The sequence below is a fragment of the Rhynchophorus ferrugineus genome, unplaced genomic scaffold (genome assembly GCF_030347505.1).
Source record: "Rhynchophorus ferrugineus isolate W39M unplaced genomic scaffold, kcgeb_rfMv2 rfM3, whole genome shotgun sequence".
NCBI lineage: Eukaryota > Metazoa > Arthropoda > Insecta > Coleoptera > Curculionidae > Rhynchophorus > Rhynchophorus ferrugineus.
Window position 1 is genome coordinate 51,339,870 of NW_027472582.1, and position 17,136 is coordinate 51,357,005.

The following is a 17,136-nucleotide window of genomic DNA, read 5'->3' on the forward strand; positions in this document are numbered from 1 at the left end:
TTATAACTCTTTGAAATTGACAAGTTTCGTACCTGAAAACGCGCATTTGCAGCACGTATTAACAAAAGCAAAAGGAAATTCGAAAGTGGTGATTTCGATATGCAAAACAAAGAACGTTTTGATACACCAAAAAAGTTTGAAGATGCGAAACTCCAAGAGTTATTGAATGAAGTCCCAACCCAAAAACTCAACTCAAAAACAATTGGCAAAAGCGTTAAATGTGGCCCAAGAAACGACTAACGGTCGATTACGAGCTATGAAAAAATGGCAGCCATCTCACCATCTAAAAGATGGAGACATGGCTGCCACATTAATTGAACGGCAGGCAATTTGCTAATTTAAAAATCGTCTGGGAAATGCTGCTTCAAAGGTATGGTCGGAAGATATTTCTGCATCGAATAGTGACGGATGACCTTGCATTGACAGTCTCGTCTTCTATCACGGTTCAACAATTCGCCACATATTTTTGCAAAATAAAAGTGTTGTGCTTTTAAACCTTTCACTTTTCATAACTGGTACAGCCGGTTCCTACCTAGAGAGATCATAAAGCAGTTTGCTCTTAAATTCATTAAACTTGTCCGACTCAAATCATTATCACGAAAGACAGACAAATGTTGGATAGTTAGTTCCACAGTTGCTAAAAGCATTCCTTAATACAATGGTCGCTAAGTCATTAATGTCATACTAAGGTCACAAAATATGGACAGCAGGTGCACCAAATCCACCAAGTAAAAATTCTTAACAAAAGCATCGCAGTGCAAGGCGTAATGTAATGTATTAAAGGTGGAGTGGAACTAAAATAGTGTGTTTGAATTGAAATAGGACTTTGCAGTTCAGGGCTTGTGGCCACCAAAGGCAGACTGCAGTAGATCAGTTTCTTGCCCCCAGACTATTGGAGTTTAGAGTCACCAAAACTTTGGAACCCATTCCTTATTGGGTCTACCATGGAAATTTTAGTCAAAAATTAATTGAAGTGTGTATTGGGTGAAACGTCTTTTTGTAAAGACTTGGTTTATATTAAGTTAGAATAGCTTCAAAGTAAAATCAAAATTATGTTATTTTATACTATTCACATTTTCTATAGCCTTTACTTATAGTCTTTCCAATAAAACTGCCAAAGGTACATTTTCCTCATCAAAATTTATGACGTCACAACGTCACAATGTGGCCGCATTAAATTAAAGTTTGGGTTTATTTTGACACTGACAACAAAATACTAGTTCAAACAAAATAATGAAACGAAATTTTCATTATATATTTATAATTAATTATATTTTAATTTATTTTAACATAATAGTACAACCACTGCATATATTATTTAAGAATATAAACTACAGTTAATTAAAGGTAACAATAGTTTGTAGAGTAGAACTATTATATTTGTATTAAGCTCTTTTCCACACCACCTATGAGAGTTCTAGGTAGAGTTTTTATGTAGTGGTATCCCCTGGTGGCCTATAGATCAGATGAGCCTCATTATCAATTATACTTCCAAGTAATGTATTTTACTTTCATTTCATATTTACCTTTCTACGTTTAGTTCTTGTTTCCTTAGTACCTGTGTTTCCTTGTCAAGCCATATTGAAATCATTGTATTTCTTCTTCTGTTGCTGCCTGTAGAACTTGTTTTTTTATAAATTTAAATTTAATAACTACATTCTCTCTATGCATACATTTGCCATATTTGTAAAATAATACTAAGAAATTACGAACATATATATGCACACAAATGTTTCACACTCTACAATACGATTTTTCCATATTAATTATATACTCAACTTTACTTTCCGCTCTTATTGCTCAGTATTGATAATTGTCAACAATGGGTCATAAACCCACAAAAAAATTCATTCATTCACTGTCACTTTTACTATCAGAATCACTGTATAAGTCAAATACCAAATTGTTAATTTCTAATCCATCAAACACTTGTTGACAATTCACATTTGTCAATTTCTTCTTCCCTTGTGGAACTTATCCAAACCGAAAGAAATGTGGCCAAACACTAACTCAGCTCCAGGAATCCATGTCTATTTCCACCATGAACAATAACATATCTGCAATTATTTATTAAAAAATATTTGAACTAACGAAATCTAATAAACTCTAAGTTTTACGTTTGTCCGTCAACTTTTGTTATCTTTACACTCTCTATTCGCGATTTACCAAGAATGGCCCAATATTCCACTTTGAAATAGCAATCTTTCGTCTATATACATAATTTGAAATAAAAAATCTTCCTTTATATCATCATATCCATTGCAAAATTGTATTATACTAAAATTAATATCTGTAAGTTCCATTATATATCTTTATGGGTTATCGTACACCATTTAAATCAGCAAATAAATGTTTCCATTCCTAAGAGTCCATGACGGCGTCACTTGCATCCCTCAGTGAACTATACATTCCTAAGCTTTATTAGGGATACTTTTCAAACTAAAGATTTTCTCTAAAATAATTATTTTAAATTACATTTATATCGAAAAAACTACTTACTGTTTTTTACTTTTCATAAATTTAATCTTGAATAAATCTCACACCACGGTAATCTTGATTCGTTACCCGCTTTGTATTGTGCAGCTCTTTATATTCACTGGTTCTTAATGTTTATACTAGAACCAAATGCATTTTTAGCTTGCACAACACGCTGAAAAATAATTTCAATGTAACAAGGGCGGGTTATCTTATTTTATATATTCTATAGTATCAATTACTTACCCCTCCAACGCATTTTACTTATTATTATTATATCATTTATGTTGGAAGTAAATTATTAGAGACGCAATCAGTTCCTGACTGTGACAGAAACAGCAATTGGGAAATTATAAAAACAAGCACCAAATAAACATTTTCCGATTTATAACCTTTACTAATTATCACTGCTGTTTTAAATAATTTTGCCAAGATATGACGAGAATGTCGATCAGTATCAACACAACTAAAATTCTATAGACTCATTCGGTTAGACGGCCTGTCCCATCAGACAGCATTCTCTCTAGAAGTTTTCGTCTCTAGACCTCTTCGAGGGTTATCTTTACACCATTTAAATCCTATGCCCTGTAAGAGTTTATGTAGAGTCTTACATCCCTCAAAAAGCTGCAAGTCCCTAACTCTTTTATGTAAAGCTTCCAGACTAATAATTTTCTGTGAAATAATTTTATTAAATTATGTTTATAGCGATAAAATAGTTTGTGTTCTCACTGTTTTTTTACATTTCGTACATTTGTTCTCGAATTGAGCCAATATCAGGATGGTCAAGATTCGTTCCCTCTTCGTACGTAGACGGGTTTTCTTGGTTGAATCTAACGCATTTCTCTTCAATTTGTAATCACAGTACCTACACTAATATTCAGCTCAGCAGCCATACGCTGAGGTACACATTCAATAAAATTGGATAAACTTACAATATTTAATATCATCAATAATTACCTCTCTAACTGAATTTACGGGCAAAAGGGGGGCTTAATTATCTCGTTCCTTTCGTAATAACTTGTTAAAGCCGCAAGCAATTGGTGATCCTGAATATCTATTGTTTTTGGCATTTTCAAACAAAGTGATATGATATATTTTGCGTACATCTGACAACCGAACGACTTTGACAGGCTCATTCGTTTACGCGTTCCAACTAATCAGACAGCATTGTGTCTCTATTTAACTAGAATAAAATGAGAAGGAAAATATTGTCTGATTCTAAAACGAACTTACAAATTGCGGCAGGCAATACATTAAACATATTGATGACGCATATACAAAATTAACTTTGAATAAACTATATATAACCATTTCGTTTAAATCAAAATAGTGCAGAATTATCTTAAATAAAGTTCCGCTTGATATACGACGGGAAATCTCTGGTTGTAATCGATTTACACAAAATCGTATTGAAACCGAAGCCTTTATCTCGGAGACGACCTCGCAACCTCGTCCTCGAAACTGGATATTGTCATTCGTCGAAGGGCGAGCGCACCTCAAAATGCAAGGCCTGTATGAAAGTTTCCAGCAATTCCACTCGGACCATTCACAACAAATAGAAACAGATCACCGTGGCCGAGAAGTTTGCGCCGAGTTAGCTCGGTCTTTTGATTGCTCATAGTCTATTCGTCGCACGGTGTCGAAACAAGAAACTTCAATGGGAACAAGGCAAACGGGCAATACCAAGTTATATTGTGAGACATGCGCGAAGTTTGTCGTCTTTGGCCGCAAAGGTTTTAGCGACGTGGAACTGTGAAAAATTGACGATTAACCCCGGCGAGTGTCAGCAGCCTTTCAACGATGCTTCTCTTCGTACTCTTTATGTTTTTTTTAAATATATATACCTCTATATTTTTATACATATCTAAAACGGTAATGCGTTAAAAATGGTCTCAATATATCCATCGAATTTTTTTTCATCAGACTGCATGAAGTTGTTAACTCAGTTTTTTTTTATTTAAAAGCACACGCCACGCATATTGCAACTAGTTAGTTATAATCTGTAACTAACTAATTTTTTTTCGTATTATTTATATTGTGTCATCTCAATTTACGACGTCAAAATGGTACAATAATTCTTGCATTTAACGTATAAAATATAATTTATTTTAACATTATAGTACATCAAATGCATATATTATCGAAGGACTTACAACTTATTAAAAACTTAAACTACAGTTAACTAAACAGCCACAATAGTATCTAAGTTAGAGTTATTTCTTTATATTCACATTGAACTCTATTACCTCCTATAGTATAACCCTGGAGGCCTCATCTACCTGATGAAACAAATAATTGTATTTTTAAGTAATTTTTATAACAGAATATATTTACCTTTATATGTTTATTTCTTGTTTTCTTCGTTGCTAAGTTTTCATGTCAAATAATAGTGATATTACAGTATTTCTTGCTAGTTTCTTTTATTACTACCTGTGTGCATGTTTCTCGACAAAATTTGGTTTAATCACTACATTCTCCTTAATGCATTTGTCATCATTAAATCCCATATCCAGAGTGTTTCATTCACCCACTGTCGCATTATGAGCCACTATTTAAGTCAATTTCTAAGCTGTTCATATCCAGTCTAACATTAGCTCACAATCCCACCATTTGTCATTTTTTCTTCTGTGCGTTTGACGGAGTTTATTCAAACCAAAAGGGGCTGCTATTGCAGACAATCCTTTCCATATATCCAAACAGTTCTTACCTGTATAACTTTTTCGACCTGCTTATCTACTGAAGTAATTCTTTTCCATATCCTATAATATTTTGATCTGAGGAAGATGTTACACTTTATGTCCATATTATTCAGCTATCTGATCTATTGTGTATTATTTATTCAGGGGTATTTCTAAAATAGTAAAATACATAAAACACAATTAAACATTTAATTTAAATTTACCAAGTGACAATTTGAAACTCTTTAATATGGTGTCTTCAAAACTAAATTTATATTTTTCAAGCCATTCCTTTACAGCAAACTTTGCCGACCGGAATCTTTTGTTGGATTCCTTACTTGAGAGAAGTATGAAGAACAATATATCTGCGTAGAATTATTAAAACATATTATGATTTACAAAACATAATCAAATGCTCTTCTAACTTTTACCTTTTTCAACCAAATGTAGTTGCTAGTAATATTGCTTCTCTTTAATTTGAAAGATTTTAGTGATAGTGTCTATACTAATATTCAGTGCAGCTAAAACACAATAAACGTACTTCCAACAAAACCCTCAGCAGCTTAATATTTAATATTATCAATACCTACTCTCTATCACATTTTACCGGTAAGATCGGAGATCCCCGTTATCTGATATTTGTTCGAAGTTATTGACCAGAAAACAACGTTTGCCGGTTCATAACCTCTTACTATCAACTATGTTTTAAAGAATTTTTCAGGCATTTTACAACCGAACGGCTTTTGCCGGCTGATTCATATTATTTCCTTTTTAACTGAAATAAAATGAGAAGGAAAACATTGCTTTGTATTAACACGAATTTACAAACTGTAATAGGTCAAACCTTTTACATCTTGATGGCGTGAGTGCACTGCTACTTTAGATAGACTATAATTATATTAGTTCAGACAGTTTTAATATCTTCAATCTCCAAGTAATTGCGATATTGTTGAACAGTTGTAGTACTTCAACGTTTTTGTGACCACGCACTGTTTCTGATGTTTATTTCCTTTTAACATTTTAACGACTTCCTTCTCTTTAACGCCTTGAAAAATGGCTGAACAAATTTCCCTTTTTTTTTCAAAAGTTTTCTTAATTACATCCGTAATATCACCAACCGTGGAATATTTGATTCTAAGTCCAAATTAGTGAGCCATAATGAGTTCATTTTCTTCAATAATTAAATTGAGATGGTTTAAGAATATTGTCTCGAATAACTGTGTTATGATTGGCATCAGTGATATCGTTCGAAATGATGTTTTATCATTATGAGATACGTTATAACATTTTCCGTAATCTTCTACTGCATAGGCATATATTTCAATCGCAGTAAACCAAATAAATCAAATAAATCTGCTAGTTTTATTATAAATTTACTTGGCAACTGTTTAAGTATTTGACCATTTATTAAATCACTCATAATTTGATAAAACATGTGAATTATTTCAGAGTGATTGTTTCCAGACATCTTAAGTCATTATTCAGGAGCCAAACTCGATAAAATTTGGTCGTTATAGATCTTAATAAAAGCAAGCAGGTGTTTTCTTTAATTATTACACAAAATACCCTTATATCTCGTTTTGGAGGAAAGTAATTTCTTCTCGTTAAAAATGAGAATCTAAATTTATTTTGATTGTGTAATCTAAGCAATACAATTATGATGACCTGTGAATATCGTGTTGATAAGCAATTCTAAAAATAAATAAACCCATAAATTTTTGTCTGCAATCTTTCCTTAAAGATGAATAAGGCGACCATATGATAACTTTGAAATGAATAATGTTATCATATTTTTAAATATATTTAATTATAATTTTATATGCTTTTTTTCGTGCTATCTTTTACAAGGCAACTACTATATTGCATAAATGATTATTTGATATGCTAAAGATTAATGAATTCAAGCTTTTTGGCTAATCAACTAAACTTAACTAATGCAATAATTATTTATTTATACATCCTAAGATGACGTATATTTTGAGTACAGATAGATATCGCTCTATAAACAGTATGTTCAGTAAGAATGTTTAAAATTACAACTCTTATAAATCAAACAAGAATAATTGTTTAATAGTAGTTGTCTAAAATGTAACGAATTTTCTGCTCGTTTATTGCTTAGAAATGTTTCTAACAAAATGTATATAAAATAAAATTTTAATCAATATTTTAAGAATGGAACAGTTTAATATTGTATAATAACAAGTCCGGCCCACATTACATCATAAATCCATCTCGTTTTTTCAATATCCGGTATTTAAATGTGCTGTTTTTCATACAAAGTTGCTATATCCTCCCTTTCTCTTAAGCCGAAATAAATATGTCAATATATCACAATACCCTTCGCCTTTTTATGATCGAAATCTAAATCAAATTCTATTAACCCTGATCCGCTAGTAATATAAAATCAGTTATATTAAAACGCAGAACTACCATTCAGATGCAAAATAAACAACGACAATGTAAGGGAGAACGAAGAAGAGGAGCTGATTTCCAGCTCGTGCCCCTAATATGAAAAAACTGAAACAAGAAATTCGATATACAGTTCCAGATCGTTGGATTTTTCAAGTTTGTAGCCCTTTCCCTTCCGTCATAAACGATGATGGTTCGGCTGCTAGCTCAGAAAAGTTTAATAAGTTCTGCAGAGAATGTGTCGGAAAATATTGGCAAAGTAAATTAAGTATGTTATTGTTAAGCACAGAAAAAGCAAATTTTGTTCTTATCTGTGTTCTTGTCCCATGAAATGAAATGTAGACTTAATGTGGCCTGTGCTGTATTTTATTATTTTACTTGCTTTCCTTTTTTTTGCAATATATTTAAACTTATATTATTATATTCCATGATAGATATATTTTCTCATATAAACTAATATATATATTTTCTTTCTAATAATATTGTAAATTACATTCAAGGAATTTGCACTGGCATGTATAACCTGTCTCAAACTGCATTGGGAATTTGTAGTTATATTAATATAAATCAGGCATCGGGAATTAGTATTTATTTATTGTGTCCTTTTTCTGTGTAAGCAGATTATTTTTTAGCTCCCAGAAATTTATGGAAAGTCATGGGATTACAAACTTGCAATGAACATATTTCATGAATATAGATGTCAGATAATTGATTTTGCTTTTAATAAGAGGATATAATTTAAAAAAGACATCTCTGTAACGAAAATAGGTAAGAAAATAAGAATTTGAAGATAAAATATAACGAAACCGTCAAGAGAAATTGCTGTCGATTATCAGATAATTAACCCTTATACATGAATCAAGTGAAAAGTACATTTGAGAATAATCAGTGACTTCTTGAAACTTAAGATGATTAATTCTTTTCCCTTTGGTAAGAATTGGTAGTGTCACACTGCATTGGGAATTTGTAGTTATATTAATATTAATCAGGCATCGGGAATTAGTATTTATTTATTGTGTCCTTTTTCTGTGTAAGCAGACTGTTTTTTAGCTCCCAAATTTGTGGAAAGCCATGGGATTCTATTACAAACTTGCAATGAACATATTTCATGAATATAGATGTCAGATAATTGATTTTGCTTTTCATAAGAGTATATAATTTAAAAAAGACATCTCTGTAATGAAAATAGGTAAAAAATAAGAATATGAAGATAAAATATAACGAAACCGTCAAGAGGAATTGCTGTCGATTATCAGATAATTAACCCTTATACATGAATCAAGTGAAAAGTACATTTGAGAATAATCAGTGACTTCTTGAATCTTAAGATGATTAATTTTATACCCTTTGGTAAGAATTGGTAGTGTCAAGTTGGAAAATAAATAGCACGGCAAAAGAACTAAACTAAGGAATAAATATAATTAAAAATCTATTTAAAATGACATGGAATTGTTTTTTCGGTTAAGTAAAGTTATAAAATAATAGAGCGGCAGCATAATAAGATATGATCACCTTTCGAGTAACTTAATTGGTTAGCTTAAATTTACATTATAGGTGCTTGAAAAGAAAATATTTTGCTGCAAAAATATTTGATTGATTCATAAACAGAGTTTACCACAAGAACGCGTCACGTATCACCATGTAATTACGTGACTAACCCCTGACGTTAGATATTATTGACCAATCAATAGAAAACAATACACAGAAGCTCTATGTATATAATAGTATCCATGCCGGCTAAAAACAATGTTATTTCATACATCACACATGTTTTATCCATATAATTTGGGATTTTTATTATAATTTATCCATTTTTAAACAGAAGCGAAAACTTGGGAAAAAAACGATGTCTTTGCTTTCTGCACGTCCATTTACACAACTACTTCTTTTACAGAAATGTAAAAAAGTGCTAATTGTACTATTCTCTATGCAGAAACAACATGGCAAGCAGAAACAAACATACCATCGAAATTAAAATAGTAAAATAAATCAAAATGCGAAATGAAAGGCGATTCTAGATCACATCTAAATGGTCGAAATGGTAAAACTTTTCTCCAAAGTTGTTTATGAAGCGAAATCTGTATTTACTCTATGGTTTGAGTTAAACGTTTACAAACTATAAGGGTACAATACTATCTGATAAAGAAATAATAATAAACTAATATATCATTTAAAAGACATGAAATAGGTGTATTAGTAGACCTTAGTGTAATCGATGTGAGAAAAACAGATGACAAGTAAAATTACGGGGAATGATTTAATCAAACCGTTACTTATTCATATCTGAAAAACAACGCATATATGAATGATTCTCAAAAAAAAACTTGGAACAAAATTTTACATACAGCTGTTGATAAAACGAGATGTCTTCCACAAATTTCGAACAAGTGTAACTCCCGTTTCCCTCAACCTGACCAATCTGACCGATTCAAATAAATAAATCAATTAGAAGTGGTTCAAAGCATGAATACAGCAGGGACAAGAGAAGAAAAACTGTTGAGCATAGCTTCCAGAATCCCAGGATACATCACTCCACAAATATCTCCGGATTTGTCACATGGGCACTCTCTTGTATATAATAAACCATAGAAAAGAATAAACTGTATTGTCTCCCTTTTCTAATGGCGGTACATTTTTTTGCATTCGATCAAATCAAAACAATTAAAAAATCTGGAGTATTTACATTTTGTGTTACATTAATAATTCTATAGTAATAACAATTAAATTTTTATATTATTATTGATGGATTAAAATACATTGGTTTTAAAACATAGAAGAATAAGGGTAAGTGTATAATGCAAGGGGGAATGTTAGCTGCCACATTTACAACACCTTACAGCAACGAAATCGAACAGGTATCGATATATGCCAAAATTTAATGATAACAAGAACAAAGAAGAGAATAATTTTTGTTGTGTTTGAAGTAGTCATGTTATTCATGAAATTTGTTCATCAAGATTAGTAGCAGAAATTGTAATAACTAGTAATAATTAGACACTTATTTTAAACATAGTATATTTTACTAATAATTTAAATTATATTTATTTGTTGATAGTGAATGTCGAAAAATGCGAAATTTGGAGAATCAAAGAAGAAGAAATTAGACAATATTTTGCTAAGTTGTAAAATAAGAACAGTGTACAGTGATGCTATGAAATAATTAAATTTGCTAACAAAAATAGATCTGGATCAAATAAACAAAATATAAAACTATCAACGATATCCTAATGATCTAATGACAAGAAAATTGCATTATTATATAAGAGTATAGGTAAATAAATTATTGTTTTGTAAAAATAATGATGTATTGACTGAGATTTCTTTCAGCTTAAAAGTACGATAAGCCATTCATTTTATTCTAGTAAATCTACAATATGTTATTCGAAAGCTTGCTGTAGTCAATTCATTAATGGGGTTTGCGAATCAAGGATAGTAGCGATCATAGTTGATCATATTTGAAGATTTTTAGGAGAATTTCACTGCTTTCATATATACTAGTGGTTTTTTCGTTTGGTTTTAATTATGTTGCCTGGGTTTGATCTAAACGATTTTCGTCTGTTTTATGGTAATGTTTATTTATATATCGTGAAGTCCTCGTTAAATTTTATAAATTAAAATGTAAAAAATTAAAATGTTAAATATGTAAATTAATTTAAATATGGTGTTTTTATAAAAATGGAAAGGGATATTTTATTGTTTGTACAAAAATAGAATTATGTTTACTATTTCATTAAATTCAATAATTTTTAAATAAAATGTGTAATTTTCAATGTTTATTTCCATCCATATATATAGTTTCAACATTAAACCAATTATTTGTCAAATTTGTATATATTTATTTATAAAAAATAATAATGGTATGTAGTATGACTTTATATAAAAATAGAATATTAATTATATTTTTGGTATTTTACGTTTTATTCAATATTTTTTCGAACAAAATGTGTTATTTCCAAAATTTTACAATTTTTCTTTACCTCCTTATCCTATTTACCTGCTTATATATATTTTCAACATTAAATATAATAATCACGATAAAAAAATGTAAGTAAATAAAGCTGTGTATACACATGCGCCAAATCCGGAGATATTTGTTGAGTAATGTGTCCTCATAATCACATTACGCTGCATAAAGTTACTGACGAAAGCTTTGATAATGACTAGAAGATGAAGATAATTGAAGAATACTTTGAATAATTCAGTGAATGACCATCGTTCAATTCGAACGTGCCGCCATCGACTGTCCAAATATCTCTCAAGTAACTTTGCGTCGCTTTCTTTTTATCTATTTTTATTTCATCATATTTCATATAACGTCAATAATTAGCGGTGATATCGTGTAATCATCCGTCTTTTATTTCACGTTTCTTCCACTCATCGAGCCAATAACCTCCAAAAATGTAATATCTCGATTTTTCTATATATTACTAAAACTATGTTAATGAAAATTGTTTGCGGTGAAATTGAAATTTGACTATGAGAGAAGAAAATTTAGCTAAAAAAGTACATGAGAATCTGAATAAGTAAAAATGGAAATAGTAACAACTATAAACAAATTATAATAATTATAAAATGGAAACTATCTGAATCAAAACTCAACTGAAAACTACGAAGTGCAACAAAAGTGGAGCATTACTAAAACGAGTAGACAAGAGACGAAGAACGAAAATACAAGACACAAAAAGAAAACATGGATAAAATTTAGAGAAATGATGGAGAAAAAGGGTAAAGAATATCTTTTGCGACGGTTTTCAAACAAGTGAAAAAGAGATAGAGACAGACAACATGGCGCATGAAACACAACACTAAGGGAATTCGGAATGCTAACGAATAAAAGTAAAACGGAAGCCATATTGATGGGAGAGACAGAAGTAATAAATATACAAATTGAGAATGTAAAGATGTAACTAGTAAATTCATCTAAATATAAGTATAGACGCCAAAGTAATAGAATCCAGGAGATGGGAATGAATCTCCAAATAAGAAAAACTAAAAATTAGTACCTCGCTATAAAAAAAACATTCATTTGCAAAGATGAAATATCAAGTAAAAGTAAAATAAAAGTGTCTACATAAAATTACAGACCAACTCTGATATTGGGTTAAGAGACATAAATATTTTTAAAAGGAAAAGTAAGATAGAAAAAGACAAGATAGACCAAATGAGATACAAAGAAATAAGAAAAAACCTCAATATTGAGTAAGTAGAAGAGTACATAGAAAATAAAAGGTTCAGGTGGTGGGAACAATTACAGCGTATGGACAACATAGAACAGATAAAGGAAATATACACGAAGGGAAGAAAATCACAGGGCGATTTAAGTCAACCTAGGATGAATATATCAAAGAAAGAGTTTAGATGAGAAAAAAAACCCTGCCGAAGCAAGTAGACTCAGCAGAAAAATGGAAGGAAGTTTTACATGGAGCAAGGCAGGAGCAAGGAGCAATAGGCAATATAGGTTTATCAAAATAAATGCTTCATTCTTGAAGCGCTTGGTGATTAGGACTTGGTTATAGCTTTTTATATGGGAAACCATCTTCTATACGCCAGAACTACTGCATCAATTCGAGAACTACCCAACCAGCTTCAAATAATCTTGATGTGTTTACCCTATTTCTGGCTTAAAATAGAATCTCCAAAAAGTGTATTATTTGCGAGTGAACATTAATGGGAAAATGCGAGAGTAAACCATTAAACTTAAAAAGATATCGCCCTACTATAAACAACGTAATGGAAGTTAAACTTTGAAACGAAATTATTTTCCTTAATCGCGAAATTAAAAAGTTTTATCAACTTACGACAAAGGGAAATCTTATTAGGAGTTGGAGAAGTTTTTGAAAAGAATACAATAACGCTAGTAATAGGAAGACGCTGAGACAATACCGATACTTAAATTTGTTTCACGAAATATTGTTCGAGGAATTGCAGGATGCCCTCGTCCGTTCTTCCTCTTAAGAAAATGCAATATGAAATTATGACGAATCGGGACGGAACCATTTACACTAAAAAATTATTTATTTCATTTTTGAGTTATAGTGTAAATAGAAGCTTCTTTATATAAAAACTGAATTGCTGTTCGTTAGTCTTGCTAAACCTCGAAAGCGGCTGAACCGATTTAACTAATATTGGCCTCGAAATATTTGAAGAGCTTCAGGGAATCTTTACATGGTGAGAAAATATGAAGTAATCGTAAGAAGAATAGCAAATCCACAATTTTATGATCTTATAATGAGCAGCGTTCTACTACGATCTGAAAATAAGTTATGGTGGCAATAAGTCAGCTACAATTGGAGAAATGACAATCGTCTATCAATATCATAACAGCCTAAAGTAGAGTCATGAAACTACTGAATTATGTTGTGCTAGTAGAAAAAAAAATTGCTACAATTGGGCCCACCACCTGATCCTATTATCCAAGAACTACAAACGTTTCTTCATCAGAACAATGATTTAGACAATATACCCAAAATAATATTAAATAGATGCCATCTGTTTCCATAATATTATCATCCCACAAAAACACCCACAAAAACCACACAAAAAAAAGAAAACACCTCGTGTGAGTATATGAGGAAGTTTAGTCCTTCGCCGACAATTGAAAAGACTAAAGAAAATTTTGAAGTAGATGAAGGTGATCAGGTCATCTAGCTTTAAAATAAGTATCTCTACTAAATATATGTATATAGTTTTTTTTTCGCTCTACTAACATCACATTTTTCTAGAATAATATCGGGTTATGATTTATTTTTCTAGAATAATATGGGTTTATTAATTATATTAAAGACCACTTCCATGGTAAAGAAATAATAGTTTCCGGCAATATACAAAAACAAAATGGCACGCCTACACGCACATTCTGTATATCTATTGTTATATCGTTATCGTAGTGAAGGTTTGGCAGCGAACTTTCCACTTAAATGACAGCTTTGTTTTCGACAGTTTTTGACCGCCAAGGGGGAGCGGCAGTACGCGGGAGTTTTCGAAACAACTTACAGAGGGTCATCGTATGGTTGAGATAAATAACTTGGCGAAAGCATGATCGGAAGGCTATTTCAATTATTGACTTTATTGGTTGCAGCCTTCGCTTCCAGTCTATTTCACTTTTATATATTTAAACTACAATCAAGAGAAGAACATATAAAATCCACTCAACGAAAGAGCGAACTGACGTAATCTAAATTTATAACATACGTTGCGATGTTGCCGCATCAACTTTACATTTTAGTTCATTTTTGTTTTAACATATAACAACATTCTAATTTAAACTTTCACTAGTCACGCACGGTGTCTGATACCGGGCCGCTATTATTTTCCACGTAAAATTTAGTGGGATTATGTGCTGCAGCGCTTCGCAGTTGCTAAGTAGCATTCTGTATCGTGAGACCAATGCTTTAGAGTGAGTGACCCCTTATCGTGAGGGTTTGTGCTAAACTGTAGCATGTTACAGTGTAACAGACGGGAGTGACTATTTGTGACCTAATATTGTTTAGTAGCATATTATAGGAATTGTAGTAGTGGAAAAGTTCATTTAACTTTTAATGACAGCTAATCTAGTTATGGAAAGCTATGAACACGACGAGAACATTTAGAAAAGCTCTTAAGGGAAGTCAGATATGTTCAGCGTCTCGAAAGAAAACAGCTGGAAGATAACAAATCGGATAAGGATGAACAGGTTTTTCAAGAAACCGTAAAATAATGAGAGTGAATCCAAAAGCAAGAGATTTCAGATACCGATGAATCCGATCTAGGTGCCCGTAATTCGCTATCAATAATAAGTAAACAATAATTGAGTATTCTGCAAAAATGTGTCATTTATGTAGGTAAAGATGGGAAAAGGTATTGGCAGAGACAGCCTCGGAAACTGGCGGAGGACAAATACTTTTACAAGGAAATAAAATATTATAGTACGGTTATTTGGCCCAACAAAAGACACAAAGTTATTGGAGAAACCTGCAGAAATATGGGACTATTTAGAAGATAACAGAATTCTCGATATTGTTGTTGAGAATACTAATAAATATACCCCTTAAGTTAAGGAAAACTACTCCTGCAAAATAACCTCTTTGAAAACCTTGCTTTGCTTGGACTCTTATACTCATCAGCAGTGGATATAACAAATCTACTAATCTTTGGAGGAGATTGGCTATGGAGTTGAAGGGTTTTATCTTACAATGACCCTATACGATTTAGATTTATTTTGCTTTGTATTTACTTTAACGATAAACAGGCAGATACGTAAGATTTAGGGGACGTTGCTCATATAGGCAATACATTCCCTCAAAGCCGAATAAATACGACCAAAAAATGTTTGCTGTGTGACGATAAAATGTATTATACTTCAAATTTAGATATCTATGTAGGGAGTCAGCCTCATGCACTATGTAAGATATCAAATAGTAAAGACGCAGTTGTTTTGAGGTTGTGTAAACATTTTTATGGTTCATGTTTCATGGTGGTTTATGTTAATTACTCTGGTAAAAACCTTTCCTCAAAAACATAAGTTAACTCCGATTAGAACTTAATAAAATAAAAGTGAGCTACCGCTCAGATTTTCTAGACCTGCTAATCGACCACCACATACTAGCATGTCAAACATCATCACAGCTTCACACGAAAATGCATAGCACTGCCATTTTTGTTCGGAAGTGTTCTTACAAATGCTTAAAATATTAGTTGATATGAGTTTACTTAAATTTATTACAATGTTTACGAAAATCTTGTATTTAAGAATCCCATGAAGCCAAAGATAAAGTAGCGTTTTTTAATTTGATTAAATTCCTTGCGTCTTTAAGTGGCTCTATTCATGTATTGATTGAAACAAGTTTCATTTATAGTTCTGTTACAATATCGTACTAAAAAAAGTCAAAAATTTTAAGTTCCACATTGTCTCAGAGACCGGGGCGACCAAACATCTAAAATATTTGTGCGACTAGTGCAAGGTTAAATATTATAATGAAACAAAAATAATTAAATCAAATGTAATTTAATGTCAATATCAAATGTAATAGTGTAGTAAAATCTGCTGTAATTAACATTATAGCAGATATTATTGAAGGGCTTAAACTATAGTTAATTATAGAGCCACAATAATTTGTGGGTTAGAATTATGTAATCATATTTACATTGAACTCTTTTCTACACCACCTATGCGTTAGAGTTCTAAGTCATTTTCAATTAGATAATTCATAAATAATATGCAGCGATTTGAAACTTATAAAAACAAGGAATGTATCAAAGGAACGCTTGTTAGTTTACAACCTTTAATTATTATCAGTATTGTTTTGAAGAATTTTGCAGAGATTTGACAATCGAGCGAATTTAAAAGATTTTAAAAGAATGATTTGGTTAGATGATCGGAAGTATCAGAGAGCATTATATCTGTTTTTAAATAGCATAGAAGGAGAAGGAAAAGTAGCGTATGATTTTAAAACGAATTTACAATGTGAGATATGCAATATAGCCAACAACGTGATGGCATCGTATAGTATATGATTGGCTAGTTCGGCGCATGCGCACATAAATAAAATGACTAACACTTCAATTTAGTTAGGTTATGTGTGACGTTATCAATTTT